General features: G+C 45.9%; 1 protein-coding gene across 4 annotated transcripts in view; it reads right to left on the reverse strand.

The window, feature by feature from the left end:
• The window catches only part of LOC126545015 (uncharacterized), a 466,980-nt gene that overhangs the window by 98,658 nt on the left and 354,946 nt on the right, over positions 1 to 13,376 (reverse strand). For all 4 annotated transcript variants that reach the window (XM_055061783.2, XM_055061793.2, XM_072287215.1 and 1 more), the window contains one exon: positions 13,203 to 13,277. The gene's annotated coding sequence lies outside the window, so the exon portion shown is untranslated. The remainder of the gene's footprint in view (positions 1 to 13,202; positions 13,278 to 13,376) is intronic.

Consider the following 13,376-nt stretch of genomic DNA (forward strand, 5'->3'; position numbering starts at 1 on the left):
ACCTACGTGCAAGCAGAGCCGATTGTGTCCAGTTACGTTTAGTTCGCCTGAAACTCTTAAAAAATGAACAAACTGGCCGGGTTTCATTGAAGCGCAGAGTCTAAACAAGTTTACCGGAGAAACCCTATGATGTGTTAGTCAACGTGAGAGTGATTGGCAATCGATCCTTTTTCGTAAAATCCTTGGATCTGGCTTGTGGCCTGTTTGTCATAACCTTCACGACACTCATTTGTCTTCGCAGACATTATACAGGGCTATCACCGTTGTTTGTCTTTTGAATGCTGCAGTCAGATTATGAAAGGTCGATGAGGTGAGAAAATGTGATTTAGAGTACCTAAAGCAACTCACCCACCATGAGGGTTACCTGGCGAGGGTCGTGTACTTATTTAGGGATACACAGCCCTGAAATAACGCTATTATTTTACTCATGTCGCTGGAAGGAAGAAGTACAGGGAAGAAACTTGGCAGCGTTGACGAATGACAGAACAAAAAATGAGAACGGCGGGGGACAATATCACACGTAAGAGGAGGAGAAAGCGCATGGAAAATGAAAAGTTGCCCACGTCTTTTTTTTTTTTATTGCTTTTGTGTCTTGGCCTTCATACTGTGAGCGAAGTACTCTCGCAACAATGGAAGCTTGTAGCAAAACGTGCATTTGAAAGTCACCTTGTCTTCCGTAATTTCGTTATCAGCTGCGACAGTGAGTCAAAGAAAGAAAGCGTATTCTATGGTGTGACCTACATTCACGGCTGTTTCTGCTCTACTGCCCTCTTACATGTTGCTGCAGCAAAGCACTTAGAGAAAGGTAGTTGGATTCACTGTCGAGGCTGTGTGTGCGAAGACGTGGAAAGCGCAGTGAATAAGTCGGTGCATAAAGCTTTCTGAACTGTTACAGCGCCAACACCGGCGAAACACTCCTAACCGATTGCCATACAGCTGGCCTCCGCGAACGGATTAAAAACATGCTTTTTCACCTTCGGAAGTCGCATTCTCAATCCGAGCCGATCAGCACAAAGCCATGAGCTCGAACGAGCAATGTGAACACCCTGTATGCCAAGTCCACGGAGATGAATCATCCTTGCCTATTGTCTCTACCTAATTACTGCTTGTTCAATTGATAATAAACTAAAGCTATTATGAAATACGCTGAAATGCAGGGTTTTTCACACAACAGGCAGTGACCCAAGCCAAAAATTCCCATGCCACCCGTGCTTTCATCATAAAAGGCTTCAACTATCTTGTCAAGGATCACTCCGTAAGTAGGGCTATTGGGATTACTTGCATCTAAAGGAGGGAGCACGACAATCACGTTGACAGAAAAAAACTTGCCCTGCTGCTTCACAAATAAATAAAGCATGGCTCTTTTTCTTACATTCTCGACTCACCGCTTCAATGTTGCACCGGTAGTGCTTTACAAAGATCGTGCATATATACAAAGCAGCGTTCAACGTTTGTCGCGATAATAAGCTGGCTTTATTAACGATGATCGTGCTTCATTACCGCCATTACAGCTCGGGTATATGCTCGACGTAAAGCTTAATGATTGCCTTGCGCGATCTTTCTATAACGCTGTCAAACGCTGAGCGTTGCGACATCACTATAGATTAATCTCTACTCGTCAGGATGGCTTCGCGCCCTCTAAAAGAAGCGCCGTTCCCCACCTACGTCAAAACGGACAACGGAAAACAACAACATCCTCCTCCCTAGTTGGTCTCCGCGCATAACACACCTCCGTATCATATCCCCGTTCGCACCTTCCGGAGGCGTGCGTTCACACCATGGAGACATCGCGAGAAAAGCGCGCGAGACGGCGACCATGCCGCGACGGACCCACCGCCAGTTCCGGAACGCATCTCCTTTGTCAAACTCCGCGTCGCCACGGTGTCCCGTTGCCGTGTGGTGCGCGTGACGCATGCCTACGGGACACGTGTGGGAAAGGTTCCCTCGCAAAGCACGTGTGCCGCGACGAAGGCTGGAACGGATGCGATGTATAGAATAACATCGACGCCAACGCCCACCGCGTAGATCCGACCGATGGCGACGGGAGCTGAATTCGCGGGGACTGGAAATGAATAACGCACTAAATTCGCCGCAGTTCCTCTCAGCAGGCCCCGGCGATTGACTACGAGTAGGCTGTAGTAGGCGCACAGTGAAACAATTAAGATTTAAGCCCATACAAAGTGTCCACAAGCCATTTTGAATGCATGCCAAGAGCTCGCCAACGCGCATCTGCCCGGTTTCCGCACCACGGACCGAGCCACCTCATAAGTTATTTGTTCGTCCATAACTCCTGGAATGACGTTTAGCGCGATTGATTTAGATGAAGAAAGTTTATATACATTATTTCCCGCGTCGTCATTCACATAACAGTTACAAACTGAAAAAATAAAGAATGGTCGGAAAAGGCGACACAAGGAAATTCCGACAATACTTATAGTGTCGGACCAACGCAGTCTCATAAAGCTGTCATTCTTCCTCCCGACACTATCGCGCACGCTTATCCCGAATCTGATATCAGCGACGTTCGGAACGTGCATCCGAACACCCAACGCAAAGTTTCACGCGTGGTTCTCATCGTTCATACAAACCAAAGTAATTAGGTTTTCTTGGTCGTGTACTAGCGTTCTTGGGAAAGGTCACTCGTGATATGACTGTTGAGGGGTAGCGTTTCTGGAAAGAGGGCGAATTGAGTCCACAATCTCAAATAGAAGTTTTGCTACAATGCCCCAGCTCTCAATGGGCTCAGCAAGAGCAGACAAATTTACTTTCGCTATATTGCATACAAGGTAGTCGTGGAAACATTGCTAATATATATTAAGGGCGACTGCTTCGTGACCAATTTAAAGATTTTCGCAATTCTGCGCGCGATGGACGTTGCAACGCGCAACTCATCCAGCACAGAACACGCCGGTACAGGCACAAATTCGCGGAACCCAAATTATGCTCTATTCTTACAATCCATTCTTATGCACCATTCATGAAGGCAAATGAAGCACCAATCTTCTCTCAACAAACATCGTCTTCGTCCTCACGACATCACTGCGTCGACGTCAAACAGTTTTATGCATTCGAATAAACTGCCGTTTAAATTTAGTCATAGCTTTGCGAGTGGTGTAGTACACAAACATAACCACTGCATGGAATTACTACTGAGATCTGTGCGGTGGTTACACATAAACAACGCATGAAATTACAACGCTTCATAGAATGACAAGAGAGAGGTTTGTACGCCTCTCATTTAGGCGCAGATCATTCAGTTAACCGTTTCACATAGATACCAAGATTTGCGTTTTGTCTTAATGAGTTTTGACAAAAATGTGCCTTCCTCCTAAATTATATAGTCTCTACTACGAAGGCCTCACATTCCCCGCAGACAACAAAACAAACAAAAAGAAAAAAAGGAGAAAGGGAAGAGAGTGAGAACTACGACAAACTATAACGCGCGTCTCACGTTTTGTTTACTGGTAAGCCGCGGGTATATATGAATGACTTCGAGGATTGTTTGAAACAAGTATGTTTTTGTAAGCGATGCACGCACCCCCCCCCCCTTCCCCCCCTCCCCTGCCATAAAATGCAGCTTGGCTTTTACTGAGTCCGCAGCGAGTTCTCGTGGCCATATTGCGCCGCGTTAATGCGACGCCAAGCCGCCGCGAAGTTTTCACATTTTTCTACACGTGCTTCTAGTGAAGACGCCCTGTTTCCCAAACTGCTCTGCATAAAACCTTCTTTGCGGTGTTCGCGTGTGAACAACAGCGCGTCCGGAACAACGCGAAGACAGGAGTGACGCAAACTTTGCACGGACGACACTATACATAGTGCACGCGCATGCTCTGTAGACGCTTTAAGTGCTTCAGCTAGGGGATACGATGTTCACGCTGGCCGTGCTCACCATCACAAGCACACGACTAACGGCATTTTCCAGAGGGGAGACGTAGTTACATTTTTTTAAAGACAGCAGGCGGTGCTTTAACGTTGGAATTCCCTACGTAACGCCAGGCGTATATAGCTTCCGTGTCTCGTTAGCCAAATGTCACACGCGGTTACTTCACTAGAGGTGAAATGCAATCCACTTGTGCCACAGAACTATTCAATGCAAGATCTTCCTTATTTTGCGCATAAACTGAAGAAATACTGAACAGCTTTTCTCCCCTATGAAGCGCTCGTACAACTTTCGTGCTTTGCCAGTTCTTTTGATCCAAGAAGTTTGGTTTCAATTTTAGGGTGATATTTCATGGGAGTTCTTCACATCTTCTCGTCAGTGTCGGTTGATTCGGATGTCGTTACCAGGCACTTTGCCGCCGGTGCTCTTACTAGGGTTTTACTAGCCTTCGGCGATGCATGGTACTCCTGCTCGATAAGGTAAGCGGTAAGCAAACATCGCTAAGCGCGTTGACCCTGCTTGATCATAAGCTCGATCAACTGACAGGCCAACGATTACAGGTACGGCCTACCGACGAATATACCCTACCCAGCTTTATACGTTTATTTTATCCTGGAGGTGGGCAGAGAGAGCGAGCGAGAGGGTGGACGTACTCATATAAAGCCTATGATTGGGATTCCTCAGTCGTGTAGATTGTTTGCATTGACGTCATCATGGCCGCCATCTTTGTATATCAGCACGTCGATAAACTGCGTAGACAATAGACGTGACAGCACGACAGGCGCGTCTTGAGAAGAACGACATATCAATTAGCCTGATAAACCGGGAAAAATTGTCACCGTCAAAAAGGTAAAGTACGCGTGGTAATATAGTAGACTGCGGTTACTACGGCCGCCTTTCTCAGGAAAACGTACCGTACGCAATTCCAAATAATATTTCCGTATGTTTTCCTGTAATGCTTATGGAATCTATATGAATTCCATATAAATTCGATGTAATTTTCGTGGTAGTCGTGCGGAAAACATACGGAATACTTGGAGTGCGTACGGAACCGTCTCAAGGGATGTTCGGGTACTAATACAATGAGAAACAGTGTTCGTGACGTCACCTGAAAGCAATGTATACTGCCTACGCGTTCCTGTTTCTCATCTTTATGATGGCGGCTTTTCATCGGAATATCACTGTTATCCAGTTATCGCTCGGCACAAGACGCCCCTACACTTTATCCGAATTTCTTTTTAACAGTGTCGCCGATCAGATCAATAGCTAAAGACGGTGGTCTACTCAGATTGCACCCGTTATGCGCCATCACATACATTTTAGAACAAACGCGAGCTCCAGCGATTACTCTGGAATGTGCGGTAATGCATGCATAAACAAGAGAACGGACTCGACACGCGTGTTCAGACTTCGGCAACCGACGACTGCGTTCGCCACTATCGTTGCGATTTGAGCGTTTCTTGTTTTCCAAGGGCAGAAGTTCGCTCAATAAAGAGCCAAATTCTTAACTACCAACAACGTCACAACAACGTCACAGCGTTGTAGCAGGTGGTTCACACAGGCGTGGATCGGCGTGAAGTCGTACAAGCTCAGCGCATCTCTTCAATACTTCCGACTTTCAGTCGGACCTATGTATCCGCGGCAGCGTGAGTCTCACATATGCGTCTCTCACGAACAAAGCTTTATTCAGCCTGTGCAGGCAAATTCATTATTTACGCAGTGCGGACGAATGCACAGACCAATGAACGAATGAACAGTGCGGACGAATGAACAGCGAATTACTCGCGACTTCCTAAGTGAGCCTTCCGCATGGCGTCGACGCGACGAAAACCGCTTTCGCTGCCACGTTGTCACAACCCCGGCTCGTGTTAACGCGAGTCGCGTCGCGACGACAGACGGCGTCGTCCACTAATATTAAACAACGGTCGGCAAAGCTTCCACTCTCGGGTGCCACTTCCTTGTGCCTTCTGGGGCGGCGACGTTCTCAGCTCATAAGACCGTGATGCGCTATATGTCCAGTGCGGGAGCATCCCTCTGCTACGCTGCCACATCGCAATGGCTCTGCCGACCAGCCATGCATGCATGCATGCTATTGTGGCTAAAGGCTACGTGGTGCAGCCACTCAGAACATTTTGTAGTGCGGCCAGACTGCTTCCACGATCGGCGGGTCACGCCACCCGATCTGGTAGGCCATTCGCTAGAAATTCTGCAACGCTGTGTAGAACGACAGGATGGACGTTGACTAATCGTCAAGGCGTAAAGCATAAAATCTCTCATAAGGAACATAGCTGCAAGTCCTAGTGATTCAGTCGTGAAAGTTGTCATCCAGGGGAGTTGGTATACACACATGCACGACGGTAACAACCTTGCCGCTGTTTCCGCCATATTATAACGCGTACGTCATTAGCAAGTCTACAGGAACGATGAGAAAGCACTTTTACTTCCCGGGGTCAGGATTCGCAAACGTGGCAACTCGCTGATCAAGCATCCATACGAAAGCATGCGTTCTCATTCCCCACTTCCTGATAATATTCAACGACACACCCTCAACGAGCAGGCGCCGATACTGCGTTCAGAGAAATTAAACCTCTTCATATAAGACGGAAAATTGCTCGATTAACGTTTCTTCATTCACTCATCCAGGGAAAGTTTGGAATTTCTTCTTCACCTTATGTTACACCTTCAACACGAAAAACCCGTCACCAACATACCCATGCCCTAACACCATATTGTGCGAAAACAAACTTGTTTAAATACTCGTACTTTCCGCGCACAATAAACGATTCGAAAGCACTGCCTGAACAGATTGTCTCAAGTGACAGTTTTGAAAGAAATCTTAGAAATGAATTTTGATGTGCTGATTGATGTGCAATGTATTTCCTTTGACTTGTTTCGCTCATTTGTATCATGTATCCAACCTTTTGTCTATGCAATAACTTCATGGCGTTTGTAAATATGCCTTGTTATCTGCCTTTCCTGCTTGGACCACATGAGGTCTGCAGTATTATGTAAATAAAAAAATATTGAAAGTCACGAAATGACAGGGCAAGCGCCCCCACTTCTTGAATTAGGTGAAAGAAAAAAGTTGCAGCTTCGCCCGACAGGCGAAACATCGATTGAGATAGCAAATTATTAGACAGTTATACGAAGCCAGGTTAGTAGTCTTATTGGCGGTGTAAACTTGCAGAACCTGTAAACATTCGCTAACTAAATTAAAAAGCACGGAATTAAGCGCGCGCAAGCAAACATGAACACATTTCAATGGATGACCGTGCACACTCGTATTTTTTTCTAGGTGGCTTTGCTTAAGCGGTGGGAACACAGCACACACGAAGCTATCACGACTCGGCGCACTTTGTCCCCATCGCAGATCGCCCTCAAGATAGGGCGCCCGCGGCCGTGCTATGAGCAGGCGGCAGCAGAGTAGAATCACCTCCCTTCCCTCCCCCCGGGCCCTGGGCGCGACCGAAGACGACGCGCTTCCTCCCGCTTTCTTCCCTTGCGCACGCGATATTGAGCCACCATCGTCGGCACACCCTTGTGCGCTTTCATTCGCACACACAGTACAGAGCGCGCGGCGACGATGCTATCGTCCTTGGACTTTATACCGAACATCACGGCGACGACAACGGAGATGACAGAAATGAGCCGGGAGTGTCCATATAGTTGATATCGCAATAAAATGCAAACACCAAGCTGCCCACCAGTGAAGCTTCAAGAAACCTTTCGAGGCACGAATATTTTGTTGCGCACATTGCAGGAGTAGTCATACAGCATGGCAGCCAATCTTTTGTGTGCGGAAAAGCGCGCGTATTGTTAGTCGCTTCACCTGCCCCTCTATATAAGGCACCGGCTATCAGACTAAAGAAGCGGCAACCAATATATAACGTGTTACATATAAACCTTTTGAAGGAGCCAACGTTTCGACAAGTGGACTTGTCTTCTTCAAGGCGACGTCGCCTTGAAGAAGTCAAGTCTACTCGTCGAAACGCTGACTCCTGCATTCACCTTGTTCATGTTTTGCTCATCGTCTTGAATTTCCATCTCCCGCATTCCCCGTCTTTTCTCTGGATATAAACCTTTTGTTACAGTTGCATAAAGATTCTTCGTTGATGCCTGCGGCAGTGTTTTGCGGATGCAGACGGTGCACCAGAAATTCTTATGTGAAAGTGCGAGCCCTTCGACATAGTTCACTGACAAATGCAAAGAAATAAAGCAAACGTAACTTTGCTCATAGCTATGTTGCATCATGACTTCAATTATTCAATAGCTCTGCTGAAAATTATAAGAACGCAGTTACAAAGGCGGTGGGGACAAATACGGGCATCCAATATGCGGCGCCGTTTCTTTCTTTCCTTTCTTCAGTTCTACCTTCGCAACAGGCATGCGCTTTTTTTTTCTCTTTAGCTTTGTTTTCGTAAACATTGAAAAAAGACGTTCCTCTATATATTGTTCTCATTGTTGTTAGCGATCGCATTCAGGTCTTTATTGTTAATTTCGGACCTCAAGGGAAGTTCGACGTTCCTACGGCGAATTCTTGAAACTGAAAATACGTGGAAAAATCTATTGAAGACGTTGCCGACTGAGCGTAAAAATGAAGCAAGTTCTTTTACATCATATTGCAGGTTCCATTCAACAATGGAACACGGTCGTAACTCCATTTTCGCAAATGCGTCGGTCTAAACCGAGCAGGAACTGGAGGTCGTTTATTTCCTCGAGGTTATAGTCAGCTTTAGTTTCGTGCGATAATATAGGAGATGGTTGGCATGTAGGGTTTCAATGGCGCAAAAGCGACTACGGCTATGATGCGCCAGCCACAAGGTTGCGCTCAATCAAAAGCTTGTGAAACGAACGAAAGAAATAAAATCTTTTACAGCTTATTTACAAGACTCGTGGCCTCCAAAAACTTCAAAATGGCACTGATGGGTACAAGTGCATGCGCTGATAGTAATAAATGAGGATGAAATAGTGTTAGTGTTTTGTATAGTTCATGAAAACAATTCTGTTTTTCTTTCTCGAACGCCGGACATGTGATTAAAATGTCATTCGGAGTGAGAGATTCCTTGCATTGTTCACGTTCCACTTCTCCTTCTCTTCGTAAAAAATTGTGTGTCAAGTGTGTATGTCCTATACGAAGACGACATAAAGTCACTTCGAAAAAGTGTTCTTGGTGGTATCCCTGTAGAATAGGTTTAACGGTTCGGAGTTTGTTGTGTACCCTGGAGTCCCATTCCTCCTGCCATTTTGAGTCTAATGCTGTGCTGTGTATAGTCTTTGAAAGGTGCCTTCATGCTTCCTGTTGTTTTGTGTGTCGCCGTTGCTGCCAATTTATCTGCTCATTCGTTTCCAGTCACTTTCTCAACAAAACGTCGTTTTATGCATTCAAGCACAGAAGTAAATGGAACGCCAATGCACTTCCCCGCAAAGTGCGGGAATTGATATCTCGAAACTTGTGACATCCTGAGAATTCGTTCCAAGTGGATCCGCCTTGCGAACTCCACGGCTAGGATTTGTAAACTGCAATATGTACCATAAAGCAGTTAGCTAAAAATGTAAATTTGTGAATTTTTGTAAATAAGACGATCATGCATCTCAAATTTTTTTTTCATTTTTTTAATTTTTTTTTTTGCGTGTGCGTGTGCAAGTAGTGTCCGCCTCTTCGACTAGACCACCTCATGAATTAGAATTGTGCTATCTGCCACAGGCAACCTTTTAAGAATTGCTGAAAGTGTTCGCTGAAACACCGTGCGCACTCTGAATGCAAATGACGCGCGGCATGCTCATCGTCGAATTGCCGGTATGCTAATTCCTTTCTTTGTACCAATCAGGAAACTGACCACCCGCAGTGCCAATAGGAGCGTGAGTTGAGACAGCAGTGTACGGTGTCCATAATATGGCCAGCGGCCCGTGTCTCGCTCAATTGTGCGCGCGCGTTCGCTCAGTTCTCTCAGGTTGCGTTGCACTCCCGAACACACCCCAATAACATCACACCATTTAGTGTATCACTTTCGTCCCCCAACAATAATATCACGCCCGTTAGTGTATTGTGTTCGTCCTGCAAATATTATATCTCACCCTTTGGTTCATCAATTACGTCCCTCAAAAATAATATAACGCACTTTCCCGACATTTTTGTTCCAAATCAATAATATCGCACCCTTAAGGCTGCGATGTCATCAGGCGAAAATTATACGCAATATTTAGCGTGTAATTCTCGTCAAAGCAACAATAATCGCCGCCACATGTTTGGGCGTTTAACTCACGTAACACTACGCGTGCTCCGTAACATTGCAGTCAATAACGCAGTGCACACACATGACATTCCTTACACGAAGGACACACTCAATGCACAGTGTTGGTGTAAGGAAACACCCAAACGAATGCCAGTGGCTAAGTTCCGAGATGGAGTTACACCTTAAAGAGCGCATCATCAAGCGATAGGTATATACGCGCACGGTCAGTATGGCATCACAAAAAGTGTTCATTCGTCTTTAATATTCTTGCTCACTTTATTAAACCTCAAAGGTGAGAACTTAGCCGCCGTCTGCGTATTGAATCTAATTTGGCCTCATTCCACCCAGTCGAGCGTGCAACGCAGAAGTCGTCCAAGCTCGCTTGAACGTCAATGTGTGAACACGAATGTCATTGAAGTATCTCCGGCAACTAATTTTCCATTCAAGAGTGGCGTATCCATTTTCCGGACATAAATCTGATTTTGCAAAAACGTTTGTATTTCTAGAACTCGCGAATAACGACCGAGCGCGAGTGCATGCACTCGCCACAGCTGCGAAGTCCCGGCGGCCGTACATGACAACGGCCATATGTATGCTACTTCCTGTGACCCCTTCGCTGTCCCGAACCCAACGTCATGTTCGATTATCGGAGTTTTGATAATCACGGTTTCCATATGTTCATAATATTGTAAGCGTTTGTTTATATTACAATAATGCATCGCAAGATAGTACACTGCTGCATAGTTTCGCAGGCGTCGTTCAGTATGCTTTATTTTTATAATATAATCTTCGCCGACATAAGGTTTGTTGATTCAAATAGACGGTTGGAAATGTCGTGCTTTCTATAGGGCTTAGTCTATGACTGGCGCTTTGACTTTCGTCTGGTCGGCTATTCAGGTCTGCCTCTGTCAATCTTAAATCAGATTGCTTAAAACGATTGTGTAATTGGTTCTTGGCGTACGCGCAGTATAATTTCTTTCGGCAGGTGATAGCAGAACAGAATCACCAGATGAGAATGGCTGGGCTGACGAAGTGCGCAGTCTTGACATAGAGGCTGAGAAAAAAAAAATACAGTTAGAGGCAGAAAGGGAGGGTACAAGCTCGCTTTGTCTCTGTGCACACACCCGGAAGCACTTCACCTGTCTGAAGCCACTGTTCTTGAAAGCTTTGATTGTTATTCTCCGCCGTCTGTTGTCGCCGTCGAGAAATAATCAGCCGTCGTCCTGGCGATTGCTGTGCGAGAAAACTGTTATTTCCGAGAACACGGCTAGCGTGCTGGTTAGGATGGACATTTACTATTCGCGTCATAGCAACATAGTTAACGAGACTTGAGGGATGCGAATGTAAAAGAGGACATCCACATGACTACAGTCTGAAGTTACAAAGGAAACAAGCCGTGTGGGTTCTTTTGTAAGAACGGTTATGATCTGAAATATTCTCTTTTCTTTCAACCTCGAGGCTTCATCGCAAAGCCCTTGTTTGCCTCTGTAGCACTACGCAAGATGCAAATTGGCGGCATTGTTATCTTTTAGCTAATGTGCCTACGCAGTGACGGCATTTTAAGCCTTTGTCTAAACCAGAAAAGTCAAACGAAAATTTCGCTCATTATAGTGAAACGTCTCATAACTACTTATTTACTAATTTATTGCTTGACTGACCGATAATCTGACTTACTGATTAGGATGTCCGACGTTCAAAAATACCATAAAGGGTATGAGAGACACTTTATTCGAGGGCTCTCGCTTATTTTGACCTTTGACAAACTTAGGCCTTTCTCCAGCCTGCAACCAAAGCTCTACAAAGAAGTGTTTTTTTTCGTTTTTTTTTTTGCATTCCACTTGCAGATGAATGTTTAGGCCGGTATGCGGAACCGAACACGCAAGAGCAGAAAGAACGTCATGGTTAGTGGGTCCCTCACGCGCGGATGTTTTGTCCTCCAGAGACCCAAGAAAGGCCAGGCCGCACGATGTTTGTTGGCTTCTTATGATATGACTAATAAAAATCGGGCCCCTCGTTTAACCCCCTTTCTTCAAGCGGCACGATATCTTTTAGAGAGAGTTCTTATTGCGAAGTGGTCTCTTACATAGAGGGGAGGGGGGGGGGTGATTTTGTAAGTGTCTGCCTAGTTGACTGTCCGTTTCGGCCACCACTGATTGGATGGAGCTGTACCAAGGAGGAAGAGACTGGCTAGCGGCTTCAGCCCCCTCCTCAGTGGTACCTCAGGTCAGCCAATCAGTACCCCAGCAGCAGCCGGAATGGACAGTCCACTAGATGGGCAACTCCAGAATAACTCCCTCCCTAGACACAATTCCTCGTAAAAAGATGCGGCGCGTCTTAAGCAAGCATCCACTAGGCGAAGAACAAGGTCTCTTACGAATCCGAAGTACCCACACTTTGGTCAGTTGGCAGAGGTGTGATGCGCACAGCAACGCTTCCGCGTACGTGAACAAGAGTCACCACTTTTGAAGTTTGTTTCAGTAAAAATATCTTGTATGGATAAACACCCCAAACAAGGGTAATCACATTGCAATTCGTTGTGTTCGCTCTTCATCCGGGAGAGCAGCTCAATCTTGTGGCATTAGAAATTTACATTGCGGACGTTTTCCATCGGTGATGATGCTATAGTCTCGCACTAAATAGTATCCACATTGCCAGAAATCAGCTGAAAACAAGATAACTAAATCATTGACATGTGGTTCCACATGCATCAGGCTTCAAGTCAGAGCTCATTTATTTCGATTACTCCTCTTGATTCAGTTTTGAAAAGCGGGTAAGCTGACGTCCACAGGTAGACAAGGGGGTCAGGGTTACAGAAGGTCATAATTTAGTTGTATACTGCAGCAAACATAGCAGTGCTTTCGTCGTGAGCACACGCAGAAGAGATAACTATATCGGTTCGAGAAGCTGAAACCCTTCGCTTTTCGTTTCATCATGTGTCTCGCCCCAACCACGGCAGGTCTGTGTTACGCTAGAGCGAGGTATAACCAAAGTTTAGCCAGGAATTATTAAAGGTGTAGCCATACACTCGCACTTTTCTTTTTAGATGCGCTTGAGCCGAATTTATTCAAATAACGAGGCCTAACACTTACCTCCTACTTTATTTGGTCGCTGCCGGCTTGAGGAGTCCAGCTGTCTCATTTGCAAGAGACGCGTCGCCTTAGAGCCTGCGAAAAGAAGAGACAGGGAAAATGAACGCAGCGCTCCGCGCAAGGACAGGATCATTCGGAAATGGTAAGCAGGTTGTTGAGGGACCATCGAACGCC

The sequence above is a fragment of the Dermacentor andersoni genome, chromosome 3, assembly GCF_023375885.2.
Source record: "Dermacentor andersoni chromosome 3, qqDerAnde1_hic_scaffold, whole genome shotgun sequence".
In the NCBI taxonomy this organism is placed as follows: domain Eukaryota; kingdom Metazoa; phylum Arthropoda; class Arachnida; order Ixodida; family Ixodidae; genus Dermacentor; species Dermacentor andersoni.